Source organism: Urocampus carinirostris, chromosome 3 (assembly GCF_059441175.1).
Source record: "Urocampus carinirostris isolate Australia breed hairy pipefish chromosome 3, RoL_Ucar_1.0, whole genome shotgun sequence".
Lineage (NCBI taxonomy): Eukaryota > Metazoa > Chordata > Actinopteri > Syngnathiformes > Syngnathidae > Urocampus > Urocampus carinirostris.
The window spans coordinates 51,222,405-51,236,479 of record NC_142351.1 but is presented as its reverse complement, the minus strand read 5'-3'; the positions used below and the strand labels follow the sequence as shown (position 1 = coordinate 51,236,479).

At 38.2% G+C, this 14,075-nt stretch overlaps 1 protein-coding gene across 2 annotated transcripts in view; it reads left to right on the top strand.

The window, feature by feature from the left end:
* LOC148370012 (plexin-A2-like) overlaps positions 1-14,075 on the top strand; it is a 304,834-nt gene that overhangs the window by 71,247 nt on the left and 219,512 nt on the right. The window lies entirely within an intron of this gene.

The window sequence follows — 14,075 nt, the reverse complement described above, 5'->3', positions numbered from 1 at the left end:
CTATCGGCACATTATATGTAACAATAATTTGTAATCCAGCAAGTAAACTTTATAGATTTATACTAGCTGTACCGATTTTTCAAAATATAACCTTATTTGTTACAGAATACAATTGCATTTTTTGTATCCTATTTATGTAGCTTTGTTACATGTATTCCGCGATTACCTAAGCCTTCATCTCAATAAGAATATAATGCCTTGAAAATTGCCTCCAGTTCACAAAATAACAAAACAATCAACAGGTGTGGCTGAGATTCAATGTATTTTTCAATTAGACTGAGGGTTAAGAAAATACTTATGAAATCTGATTTATTTAATCAACAATGTAATAAAGCACATTGTTTCTGAATACTTTGTTCCCAAATCATTGATTCTGTATAAAATTGTATTAGTCAAACAGGTGTTCTCTGTTGTATGAAACTAGGAAACTGGTTGATATTTTTGGCATATTATCCAACTGTATTAAATCTCAGTCTAAGGCAGACCTGGGCACTCCGGTCCTGGAGGGCCATACGTCCTGCCAGATTTTGAAGTTTGCTCTTCTTTAACTCAGGTGATACAAATTATAACCTCGTTAGCAAGCTAGCAAGTGCTCGTTAACGATACTGGTGATTGGAATCACCTGTATTGGATCAGAGAAACCTCAAAAATCGTGCAGAACATACGGCCCTCCAGGACCGGAGTGCCCAGGTCTGGTCTAAGGCGTACCTCGCTTGCCCAGATTTTATCTCATCATACTATTTTAATTCACGGTGCCACATTGTACATTGTGGTAATGGAGAATTACATCTTAAACAACGTTGTACAACGTAGCAGCAGAAGTAAAACGTGTGGAGATACAATCAAATGCCTTTTCCTATGTTGCAAAGTGGTCGAGTAATTAGATGGTATACCTGTATTTAGGCCTATTCTTCTTAGAATTGGTATCGTTATTATGACTCAAGTCATGAGTTAGGCATGACTTTGATAACTCAATGACCCAACTTAAAACACCATTGCAACAACAATCCATGTTTAGGAATCCAGATGGTAGGCAGCATTATTTGCGACATCAATTTACTGAAACTTTTACAGTTGACAACCCACGTGAGGACATTAAAGTGACAATCAAACCATGCATGTAGATTATGTTCAAATGCTGGGTAGAATTCTTTGCTTGAATACAAATTGGAGAAAAAAGGTGGAATGACACATTTTGATTTTTCTAGGTATTTATAAATTAGCTTCCCAGGAAAGTTTTGATTTGCAGCAAACATCATGCGAAAAATTAAGCTTTCTGAATAATGTCATAAAAAGTCATATCAATTTTTGCAACACTCGGATGTTCTCACTTTCCAACTTTCTCAGTAGCTTTTTAATCAAATGTGAAGCATCCAGGCCAAGCCTCAATCCCTTTTAAGGCCATTGGAAGCCTCTATTTGGCCTTTTATTTTCAAATCAGATCATCCTGTAGCAGTGACGGTTTGTATAGGACCAAGCTTGGAATGTCACGCTGGCTCTCCATTTTTAGGATCTCAAACCTTCTGGGACACCAAGTTTTCAGAAAGTTACCTGTTTTTCTTCACCCAACTATTGGAACTCATACACTGTTCTGTATATTCCGCTTCTTTCTTTTGCTCACCATTAACATTCTCTCTGTAGTAGTGAAATGCTGTTAGGTTTGGGCCTCCTAAGGCTCAGTCAGACTTACACATAAATTAACCTACCGTATTTTCCGCACTATAAGGCGCACCTAAAAGTCTTAATTTTTTTCAAAAGCTGACCATGCGCCTTATAACACAGCGCGCCTTATATATGGCTCAATATTAAATTCGCAAGGTCTCGCAATTTACTCAACAGCCGCCGACTCGATTTTACCCCGAACGTGGAGTAGTCCGCGGTGTATGCTGGGATTTGTATACCGGCGTTTCATTGGCTAACCAATGTGTCAATCATCATTTGAATCGATCACTATTGGCTGAAGTTATTCGGAGCCTCGGATTGGCTAGATGGCCAAAACAAACCCTGCAATCGGCCGAGTTTAACAATGGCGTAGCATGTCCGCGGTGTATGCTGGGATTTTTAAACCGGCGTTTCATTGGCTAACCAATGTGTCAATCATCATTTGAATCGATCACTATTGGCTGAAGTTATTCGGAACCTCGGATTGGCTAGATGGCCAAAACAAACCCTGCAATCGGCCGAGTTTAGCAATGGCGTAGCATGTCCGCGGTGTATGCTGGGATTTATATACCGGCGTTTCATTGGCTAACCAATGTGTCAATCATTTGAATCGATCACTATTGGCTGAAGTTATTCGGAGCCTCGGATTGGCTAGATGGCCAAAACAAACCCTGCAATTGGCCGAAAAAGATGTGTCAATCATCAGTTAAATCGATCGCTATTGGCTGAAGTTATTCAGAGCCTCCAATAGGCTAGATGGCCAAAACAAACCCTGGAATTGGCTGAGTTTAGCAATGGCGTAGCAAGCTTAGCAAGCTTGCTAAAGTACACCACAAAGAAACATGTTTTATTAGTCTGTATTCGCAAATAATTTACTCTCCTGGATTTACTTCACTAACGGTTGTAAGAAGACCATGATTGCGTATCATTATTGAACGTGAGAACTTAGGTGAGTTATGCGGCTTTATATTTTTCCGGTATCTTGTTTTAGAACGATCTTGATGTTGCTGTGATGAGTTGAGTGAATTAAACTCAATTCCAAGTGTTTATTGTCATATGCACAGTAAAGTTGTGAGCGAAAAAGAAAATAGAAACATAGAAATGTTTGGCATTTCTTGAATCCCAAGACTTCAACCTTCTGAATGATATTTGAAATGACGCATTTAAGTGACATCGTACGGACACCGCATCCGCACATGTCTACGACACGTATTTGCTTCTTTGCAAGCTTTGGGAATGTTAAGGGGGTAATCAGTTTGACTGAATCATCTGACTGTTTTGTCGACGTTCCCATTGTACCGCCTTATAATCCGGTGCGCCTTATCTATGGAAGATATAGGACCAAAAACTATTTTTTGGGGGTGCGCCCTATAACCCGGTGCGCCCTATAATGCGGAAAATACGGTACATCTTATTCATCATCTGAGTGACAGAGCAAAAATAAATGTATAAACAGTTGCAAAAAATTGTTATATTCTCTTATTTTAACTTATAAAGTCAATCAATGCGCTCCTCCCATTAAATTATAGAATAATCGTTTAATTTTCGCCTTTGTCCCCTATTAATCAGGGGTCGCCTCCCATACACACACATGCAACTGTGTATTCTTGCAATCTAGTTCTACCCAACCGATGCGCCGCAACACCTGATGTTGAGGGTCATCAGGTGAGCAAAACATCCAATTCCTACTCTTAATGCTGAGTGCTAAGCAGGGATGCAATGGGTACCAATGTTGCAAGTCTTAGGTATGACACGGCCGGGGCGTGAACCAGTCTCGGGTGACGCCCTGCCCCAAGGCTACCGAGCTGGTTTATAATAATTGCATGAAAAATAGTTACTGCTGCATTATGAAAACAGGTCCATGCGATGAGAAATAAATTAAGGCTTGACTTGCTGTTGGCTTGCTAATCACTAATTTTATTGTTTAAGGTTGAGGTTTGCACCAGATCAGAATCCTTTGTTTCACTATCACACTTTGCTTTGAGGCAAGATAAATGCATGCCTCACTCTGCATCTGCTGGTAATATTCCATTAGGAAAAAAAATCCATGCAACTGTCACTAATTATATTGTTTAGGGCTGAGATATATGCCAAATCAGAATCCTTCATCCCACTATCTGCCTTCAGGCAAGAAAATTACGTACCTCATTTTACATATGCAGATACTTACCCCGGTAAGGCCACGTCATCACAGTTGCTTGGTAATACAAAGCAGTTATCACTTCAGATTTTTCAGTTTACAAAAATATTGTACATTATACAAAATAATATTGCTGAAATATTGGTCTATATATTCATGCAGTTTTAAACATCACAGTTAATTGGTAATACAAAGCAGTTATCACTTCAGATTTTTCAGTTCACAAAAATATTGTACATTATACAAAAGAATATTGCTGAAATATTAGTCTATATATTCATGCAGTTTTAATCATCACAGTTAATTGGTAATACAAAGCAGTTATCAATTCCGATTTTTCAGTTCATATATTCTTCGTGGTTTGCTGTCCCGCCACAGTTGTAATGCCTTCTCAAGATCCAATCCATTATCATCCTCCTCATAGCGTAACCTGGAATATAATTTAGTCCATTTTGGCAGAAGTCCTTTTCTTGCTAGGAGTTTTCTTTTGTTTATTTTCTTTCGTCGGATCGTTCACCTCAACACACGTGTTTTCATTGCTTGCGCGATCTTCTGAAGAATTTCTCCGCCGTTTTTCCGTGCCGGAATTATTGCCGTTGTTATCACTTTTTGCATTATGTTTCGACTTATTACTGACACTGAAGAAATGACCAATTTTGTGTTGATTTTCACCTAATACTAACTGTTTTTTCGGAGGCATACTTAACCTTCACCTTCCCTAGACGACAACCACCACAACAATGACGTAATCTTAAAGCAACAAGATCTCGTTTGCCGAGACCGGCGTCCAAAACAACAATGGCGGATCTGCCTGACGAAAAGTTTGGAGTGTGGTAAATTTTTGTTAAAAAAACAAAATGTAAAATGTAATCGTGTAATAATGACAATTTTGTGTCAAAAAAGTTGCGTCCCGGGGATGCACGTTGATTTGACACTATGCGTCCCCAGCAAAAATGATGCGTCTAGGACGCAGGTACGCGAGCAAACGAGAACACTGGTGACAGTGAGGCACGGCCTCTTATGCCTCCCCTTAACATCACTGAACATTATTGCTTTGCAGACTTTGTTCGGGTCGGGAGGAAAGAAACAAGGCTCGCATTTGCTCGGATAGTTGTTTTCTTTTAGCCGGTTGCATATACAGAAAGGCAAACAAAAGACTAAGCCGCATATGAGCGTGAGACAAAAAGCAGCACACAGTAAAGCCACTTGGTACAAGTCTCCTTAAAGCAGCCTCAGGGGGATATGCGGTTCAGCATCCATTGTACTCACAAGCCCTTTTTCCTCTGCTACGGTTGCATCGTTCTGTCAGTCTGCGCTCACTCGGCATGTTTGCTATTACAATTTGATGTTTCCACAGGCCTTTCCCTTTCCTGCATGGCTTGTGTGCGTGCGGTTTATTGTCAAAGAGGGTCTGTTTTTTATTAGAACCCACTCTCACTAAGCTTTCCTTTTGCCGCCGCATTTTGGGGTTTGGCTTGGCAACACGAACATCAGTGAATCTCATCCAGGCCCTAACTGTGTGAAAAATCTGGAAGCGCTGACGCAACCTGCTTTGGTGGATCTTTCCCTCCTTTGTTTGCTCTGCATCATGGCGCACCTCCACCTTCTTGCCGGGTTCCTCCATTCTCTCTGAGGGTGTGACAAACGGCGAAAGGGATAAGATGGGGATCTTGTGAAGCCTACAAGGCTTATCTCCTCTGGGAGCTCTCTCAGAGCTCATTAACCCGATGGTAGTATCCGAACGTTTCCATTAAAGGGAGACACCTGGTTCCCGGGGGCCCAACGAGGAAATGACACGTCCAGTCGCCTTGTTCTCCATCAGCATCCTTAACCCCCTTGGGAGAAGGACTCATTACACCCTAGCCTACCCTGGTTCATTTAGCGACTCTCTGGATTATTCTTGTAATGGTGGCATTTATTGATGTTGAAGTGTTGACTTTTCTCCCTACTCAGCTCTGCTGGGATGTTCTTGTGACATTCCTAACTAATACTGATGCCTGAAGACACCGTTTTAAGAGCACTGAGCCTTTGGAGGATGGACTTTTATATCCATGTTCCTTATAATTATTTTTCCATCCACAGGCCCTGTTACTGCAAATTAAAAAACTCATAATAGCTGGCTTCATAACAATTTTTAGGAAATGCAAAATGAACATTCATTGAGTTCCTAGTTTTATATCTTGTTTTGAGGATATTTGGGGAACTAGGCTCTATGTTAAGAGTTAATGCATGGCAACAAGGTTGCACCTCTTCATTTTATTGTGTGAACAGATTAACAATTTACTGTATATCTTTTTCATACCATGGACTTGACACGTTTACCAGATTGACTGTTGTCTATTTCACTAATGTGTAAATGCATAGAGACATTTTCAAATTCAGTCTGTAGACATGGACTTTCAGTTCCTCTTTTCTTCCTATTTTTAAATTGTCTTCACAGTTTTTATGGAATTACAAACATGTGACATGCTTCAGGGAAATATTTGTTTGGGCAATTACAAACATACTTACAATGTAATATTAGGCTAGACCAGGGGCCATCAACCTGACAGCTACTTTTTTGTTAGCGCGTAGGGCTACCATTTTGACATGCATTTCTAAAATAACATATTCATACTGTTGTTAGTATGTTGTTACTATGTTATTGCCTGGTGGTTATCATTAGAGATTAAATAACAGCAGTCTACCACTACATATAAAGACAGTTTACCAATCAAATATCCTAGAAAATCACGATGGTCCATGCTATATTTTGAAAACCAGTCCACAAACTACCCAGGGAGCTACCTGGTGCCTAAGGTATAAGGTATAAGATTATATATTATTATGTATATAAGGTATAAGAATAGAATAGAATAGAATAGAATAGAATAGAATAGAATAGAATAGAATAGAATAGAATAGAATAGAATAGAATAGAATTTGGTAATTATTTGCTCTTGTCATTGTTTATTTGTAAATAGTTCCATTACCAAAATTAACTTTTGTATGTTTTTTGATAGTCTTCCATACTCAATCCTTTCTCAAAACAAGTTGTTTTTTTTCTTTCACAATCTAGTCAATTTTTAAAATAAAAAGTGTGGGTGATTGGATTCACACCCAAACAATTGTATGACCATATTTACAAGAATGTAAGAAAACATAGTACTACTCATTTCAATTCTGAACATGTACGTTTTGTAGCTCTAGTATTTGATAGTAATCAAAACATTTTTGCAACATTTAAAAACATCAAGTGATTTGTGGTCAGCTGCAGTTCTGACATTCTTTAGTTCAACTGGAAACACAGTGTAAGCTTCTGGTGCTGTTGCAAGTCTCAGATTAGCCAAAGTCCTCTTGAAATTCGAGTCAGCTATTGAAATGTACACTGCGAGTAATTGCCAGTGAATAGCATAAATCTTACTTGGTGGGATGGACGACGCACCCCAAATCTGCTTCGGGGTTTCCTGGCTGGCGGGGGTTAAGCAGCTTGAAGGAGACTCAGCCTTTCTAACGCTCTTACCCTCCGCTCACACTATGGCAGCATGCAGAGATAAGCAAAATCCTAAAAGTGTAGCGCCACCTGGCCATGCCAGCTAAAAAAACAGCAATCGCTTAGAAGATCACATGATATGCAGATGGTTGCTTTTTGCTAATTTTGTGTGGTTATTCCTCTCTTCTCAGTCCTGTCTGTTCTGTCATCACACGCTTTAATCACTTGCCTTACAAATTTGCGGCTTTGAAGCAGTTACATAGAACTGCATGCATCACTGCTATGTCAAACTTGAGGCTGACCTTTTTGTTCTGCACTGTCTGCTCTTTTTGTCTCTTGTTCTTCCAGTTTTATATTACAACCATTGGCTGTCTACAGTTTTACTAAGGTTGTATTTTGATGTATTTGATGTATTTCCATTTGGTACGTCTGCTTATTTTCAGGTACCAAAGATAAACGTTAGAATAATGCAATAATTTGAACATTTCAGTGGTTTACATTCAATTTGAACAATAAATGGTTTGATGGTATGTTAGTGTTCTTCAAAAACTACTTTTTATTGTTTTTGGAGCAATTTTAAGTTTTTGACTTTTCTAGAGATGAGGACTTAATTTTCGCCATAACACATACTTTTTCTTCAAAATGTATCGCACGTCCTATAGTATGGTGCGTCCTGTGTGTGTGTGTGTGTGTGTGTGTGTGAGTTGTTGTTGTTGTTGTTGTTGTAAGACAAAGATGGCAGAGGACACTATGAGACAATTAGCTAAAGGGTGTACTGTTGGCGCGTGGATTTTTATATAAAGCCTGCACTATGTGGATTTGTATATAAATCATGTGCCCTATTTTCAGGTGCACCTTATGTGTGTGGTAAACACAGCAATGGTAAATGTTTAATATAATTTGGCATACTAAGGACTATTTTGAAAATGTTCTAATAATAAAGTAGGTGATCTGTGTGTAACTGTATTCATAAGTAAACACTGAATCATTGCATTGGCAATGTTTTATAAAGAATGTTTTAACCTTGTAATACAATATGAATAGCTGTAAAAATGTAGATACTAGTTATAATGTAGATGCTGTCTCAACATGAAAGCCACTTTGGTTTCTTTTAAAAAACTTCCAAACCCTGCTGACTTTGGTGAAGGTCTGTGCTGCTTTCATTAATCTATATTTGCATGCTTATGATAATATCGCCACTGGTGTAAACATAGTTTATACATGTTAATCATCACAAGTTGATTATTAGGATTAATAAATCCGAACATCCTTTTGCGTGCTGTTTTGTTTTTGTCGGTGCCTTTGCCCTGGTTTTCAGTTTTTGTCAAAGCAGCGATCCAATTTTGGAAAGCAATCCTTTGATGGACTCAGGGACGGATTGCTAAAGGTCAATGGCGAGGCTAGAACCAGCCCATGATCAACACCTGAGTGGAACGGGGCCAGAAAAGCTCTTTACTCATTGCACTTTCAGTCAATGGAGGGATTAAAGACAACTCAAGACCCGTTCTTCTCGGCATGATCCACTGTTGCTTCTGATGTAAAATGTGTTTACACATGGTGCTCTCTTTCTGCATAAGTCTCCTTGTGCGACATCTTAAAATGCAAAGCAGCACAATAACTGCTGATATCTGAGTTGTTTCTTTTCTTTTTTCTCTTTTTTTACTCCGCACAGAAGTAATGGCTCGAGCTGGCGCTGCCGCCTGCGGCCACCTGGGTGAAGAATGACATTTACTGCGAGTGTAACCAGCTCATTAGCTTTTTTTAGTTTTTGCACACCAGCGAATATGACCATATCGTGCACTACAATACTACATTTGCTTTTCCAAAATCGTTTTTACCATTATTAATACAGTATAGTTGGATTGTTTTACAGAGCAGATTCATGTTGCTGTCACTGCATTTTATTGTCACATTGTTAGTGAATGCATATTTGAACTCTGATTTTCTTGTCCACATCCAGTGAACTCAGCTTTTACCTGATTGCCTCTATTGTTCAATTTACTCTTCAATTTGCACGTCCTTCGACAAAGACAAGTGCCATGATTACAAACACAAGCACAGAAACACACATCTCGGCCTTCTGACAGCAACCCATCATGAGGACACTTCTTCATTTGATTGGAACATATTGATTGGGCACTGTGGGGTCTGGAAAAAAACATTGTCGAGTGCATGGTTCAATTTAGCCTGCTAGGGTTTAGTGGTTCAAAAAGTGTCTCTGTGCAGACTGGCAATTTTGATAGCAACGACATTACTAAGTGAAAAATTTCATCAGAAGTAAATCCTTGTTGTTTCAGCCCACAATGATTCTAACCACAACAGATTTTCCGTAAAGGTAAGCATCACTGTCTATGGAACTACTATCACATTGCAAACACTCACCTAAAGTAGGACTACAACAACGAATCGACAAAATCAATTAAAATTGATTATCAAAATTGTTGGTCACTAATTTCATCATGTATATATGTTGTGTTGCACGGTGTACAAACCACTAAGCATGTTAAATCGTTAAAAATAAGTGCATTAAAATTTGTCATGAAACATCCTGGAAGGGGGGATTACCACTTGTGAGGCCCCTTCTCAAGGTTTTTTTTTCCTCACTCTGAGGTTTTATAATTTATCCTTGCCCTCATGTTGGTTTTCAAATCAGAGCAAAAAAAAAATGGGGGCAATGCAATCCGTGATTCATTTTTACATGCAATTGTCGAGCGCAAGTGTGCACAGTCATTGATTTGTCCTGTGGAAAAATCATTTAAGTATTTACAACTCTTTCACAATGTCTTAAAATGTGTCTAGCGTAAAATACACATTTGGGAAGGTTTTAGTGCTCATCTTTTCATGGCCACTTTTGAAAACACCTAAACATACCCTTAGAAAAAATGTTTAAAAAAACAAATTTAACAAGTTACCAGGTAATGCTTCAAGCTATTTGGTTACCTATTTTCCAGCTAAGACACTCAATAGCAGGCTTTCATTGCAAAAAAAAAAAAATCAGAAAAAAATAAAAACCTCCCATTTATGTTTGTTCCAACTCTGATTACTCAATTTTAGTAGCATTTGCAGTGATTATTCCAGTTTGTGACCAAACTTCAGACGTGTTACCCTCCAAAATAGACTAAAACCGTCCATATTCTCCAAATGATCCAATAACAGCATTTATTTTACTTTGGGTATGTCTAACCCGAACCCTTGACGGCAATAATTTAAAGAAGTAGTAGTAGATGATTTTAAGGGCATATTTAAATGACGGATACAAAAAATGTCAGTTGGTAGCTTGTTAAAGAGCTTCAAAAACCATAACTTTGAAAATAGTACGCTGTATTTCAAGCTTTAATGTCAATAATTAAAATGATGATCATTAAAAAAACAAACACATTTGATAGTTGGTTTCTTCTTTATTCCTCATACGCTGGTGTGACTAATGAAACCTTGAGAAGTTTACAGAAAATCCTATAATGTCATGTTGTAATCTAGTCAGAGTTACTTGCTCATTAAATGTAACTAGCGGCTATACTATGTAACATAAATCATTTAAAATGTATTATTCTGTAATAAAATATGAACTTACAGTATTATTGGAATGGAAATATCCCCAAAGGGTATTTATTTGATTGTTAATATTATTCTATGACTGATACTAAAATGTATTATATTTTATTTGGTCTCAAGACGAGGACTCTACCTCCTGAGCTAATTTGTATTATGGCATTTGTATATTAGTATTTTCATAGTTTTTTCTGTAGAATTAACATTGAGGTATTTCCAGAGTAATATGTTTTTGATATTTCTTTTTGTATTGCTATGAAATGATGGAAGTTTCTATTATCGTATTACTGTAGTTGAATTTGTGTATTAAAGTATTACTGTAGTATCTTTTTGATAATTCTATAAAAAAAAAATCAAACTGAAATCAAAATAATATATTAGGTCCCCGTTTTTTTAGCACAAAACGTATAATTTAGTTTGGCTACAAACGCACAATAGGGACAAAGCTGGCACCAAAATGTATTATTATTAGTACTACATTATTTACTATTAATTATATCGCCATTATACTAGTTTGAACATTTTTGTTTGGCGGGACGCATGAAAAAGACTAACAAGCTGCTTGTGGCCCACGGGCCGTAATTTGCCCACCCCTGTTTGAAGGCTTTGCAGGTGAAAATGTAAATTAAGGCCCGCTGTGGTTGCTAAATTAAGACAAGTGAGCCATCTTCATTTCCTGACTGCTTTGTTAGCATAGTGTCTGCAGTTTGAGCCCTTAATATTAGCCTTTCATTTGCCGTAATGATGGCGGGTGCTGGTGTTGCTGAGCTCACACATGGACATTTCCTGTCTCCCACAATGCCGTTTTTGCTCTCTTAGGCATAATTTAGGTCTCTCGCGTCCTCGAGCGTTACACCCATTCTAGGAAAGAATAAAACAGGACTGTTGGTTTAGTAGTGGTTCACAGTTGCTGTGGAAGTCCCAACCATAAATATCCCAACCCCAGGAATAGGTTTTCAAATAAAAATATTATAATGAAGTACACTTTTACCGTAAATGATGTGCTTAAGATTGCTCCACACAAGCACATCTACTCATACAAGCTGATCCCCTGATTTTTTTTGTTAAGTTATAGTTTTGAATTTGGCTTAAATGCGAGTACATGCAGTACAGAGAATATCTGCATGAGAAAAAAAAATAAGCGTCCTTGTACTCTGTGCTTGAGACAGTGCCATCATAAGTGTATTTAGGTGTACTTTGTAGTTGAATCGGGGGTTGTATGTGACAATATGAGTGATGCAGAGTTATTCAGCAGTTGGAAACATCACATTTCATTATCTGCATTTAATAAGTTCCGAGAAAATTTACTTCGTTCCAGTAAAAATTGTAGTCATACTTTCTATAGTATGCTGAAAAAGTGCCTTTTTCCAATTGAGAAAGATTGTGGGCATGTGAGTTCTTTGCCTTGGATGCCATGATAGATTTCTTGACCCTGAACAAAAAAAGAATTGGAGTTTCCAGTTGCAGTTGCCTTACTTCATAAGCCGTTTTTGGGGATTTTTTAAAAAGTGCTTGATGTGTTTGGATCGATCTCTGACTATAAAAATGAGGCATCTGTGATAAGGAAGATTTTTGAAGATGTTCACCATGTTGGAGCCAACAAAAGGGAGTTGATTTTTATTTGGATCGTTTCATTTATGCATCATATGTCTTAATGGTTCTGACTTTAAAATGGTCTTACGTTTTATTATAGAAAAAAAATATATTTTTACATTTTCTCTTTAACTGCAGCAAAATGGTTACGGTCTCATATACCCTGTGACTAAGTTGGATCCTCCAATCCACTGTTGGCCAGTGTGGCAAATTTAAAATCACCTTCTGGTAATGGAAGTTCCCGACAAAACAAAATATAAATAAATTTAACTAATTGTGTTTAACATAAATGAACAATGTAAGCTTGAAAACTAATTTAAGGAAACTAAGGTTAGGGAGTTGCTTGTAGTCTGCCAAAAAGTGCTGAAATGTTAACCACGTAGTCTAGTTTATCTCATCTCATCTCATTAGCTGTACCCCTTTTCCATATTAGGCTCGCGGGGGGGCTGGGGCCCATCTCAGCCATCTCCGGGCAGTGGGCAGGGGACACCCTGAACTGGTTGCCAGCCAATCGCAGGGCACACGGGGACAGACAACTCACTTGCTCAGTCACACCTAGGGACAATTTGGACCAGCCAATTCACCTGAAATGCATGTCTTTGGAATGTGGGAGGAAACCTTTGGAATGTGGGAGGAAACTGGAGTGCCAGGAGGAAACCCACGCAAGCATGGGGAGAACATACAAACTCTGCACAGTAAGGCCGGTAGCTGGATTTGAACCCATGCAGGAGGTTCCCACGACCTCAGAACTGTGCCGCACACGCGCTAACCACTGCCCAGCCGTGCTGCCCGTAGTCTAGTTTATTAAGCAAAAAATTTTTTTTATCTTTCACATGGCAGGCAATATATGATCTGTTTTAGTTAACATTAAGAGTACATTAAAAACCAAAAATTGTTTTAAACACACCAATTTTTCCTTTTCTAAATTTCCAACAAACTTTTTCCTTGTTTGAGGTAGGGATTCCAAACCTTTTGAAAGTATTCACATTTACCAGGTTAAGTTAATTATTCTCACAACATAACACTAAGGTAATCAAATATTGCATTTTGAACAACAATTAACTGCCAATAGCAAAAAGAAGATAATCAATCAAATTTACTAAATGTCTCTGAACGCATCACTAGCAAGCAACTTTACTGACTGCACACGATAGCAGCTCATGCCAATTCAACAAAATGAGTGTTAGATTCAAGGAGAAATAAAGTGCAGACAAAAAGAAAAGTGCCTTTACTTGCAACATACAAACATGCATTAGTGGGGTTAAGGTGTCGGTCCGTACAATCTGAGTATTCCAGATTCAGCTCGCAACAGTAGCTCCTGCTTGTGTGTTAACCTAATCACTCTGCAACCATCTCCCATCAGTGATTGAAATGACACTATTTGTCTATCGGAGCATTATGAAATACAAGTTTGAATAAAATTTGAATCCTGCAAAGTAATACTCAAAATACCTGTAAGTTGATTATGTCTTTTTCTATAACTAAAGATTTACAATTACATATTGTGTATCCTGATTACGTAATGCCGTCACATGTATTCCGATACTCTTCAACCCTGATTCCACGGTTGTGACGATGCGTGGTGTCATAGCAGCCTCTCTGCGTGAACTCTTCAAGTGTAGTTAACGTGTATGAGAGTGGATTAACATGGAAGTCTTT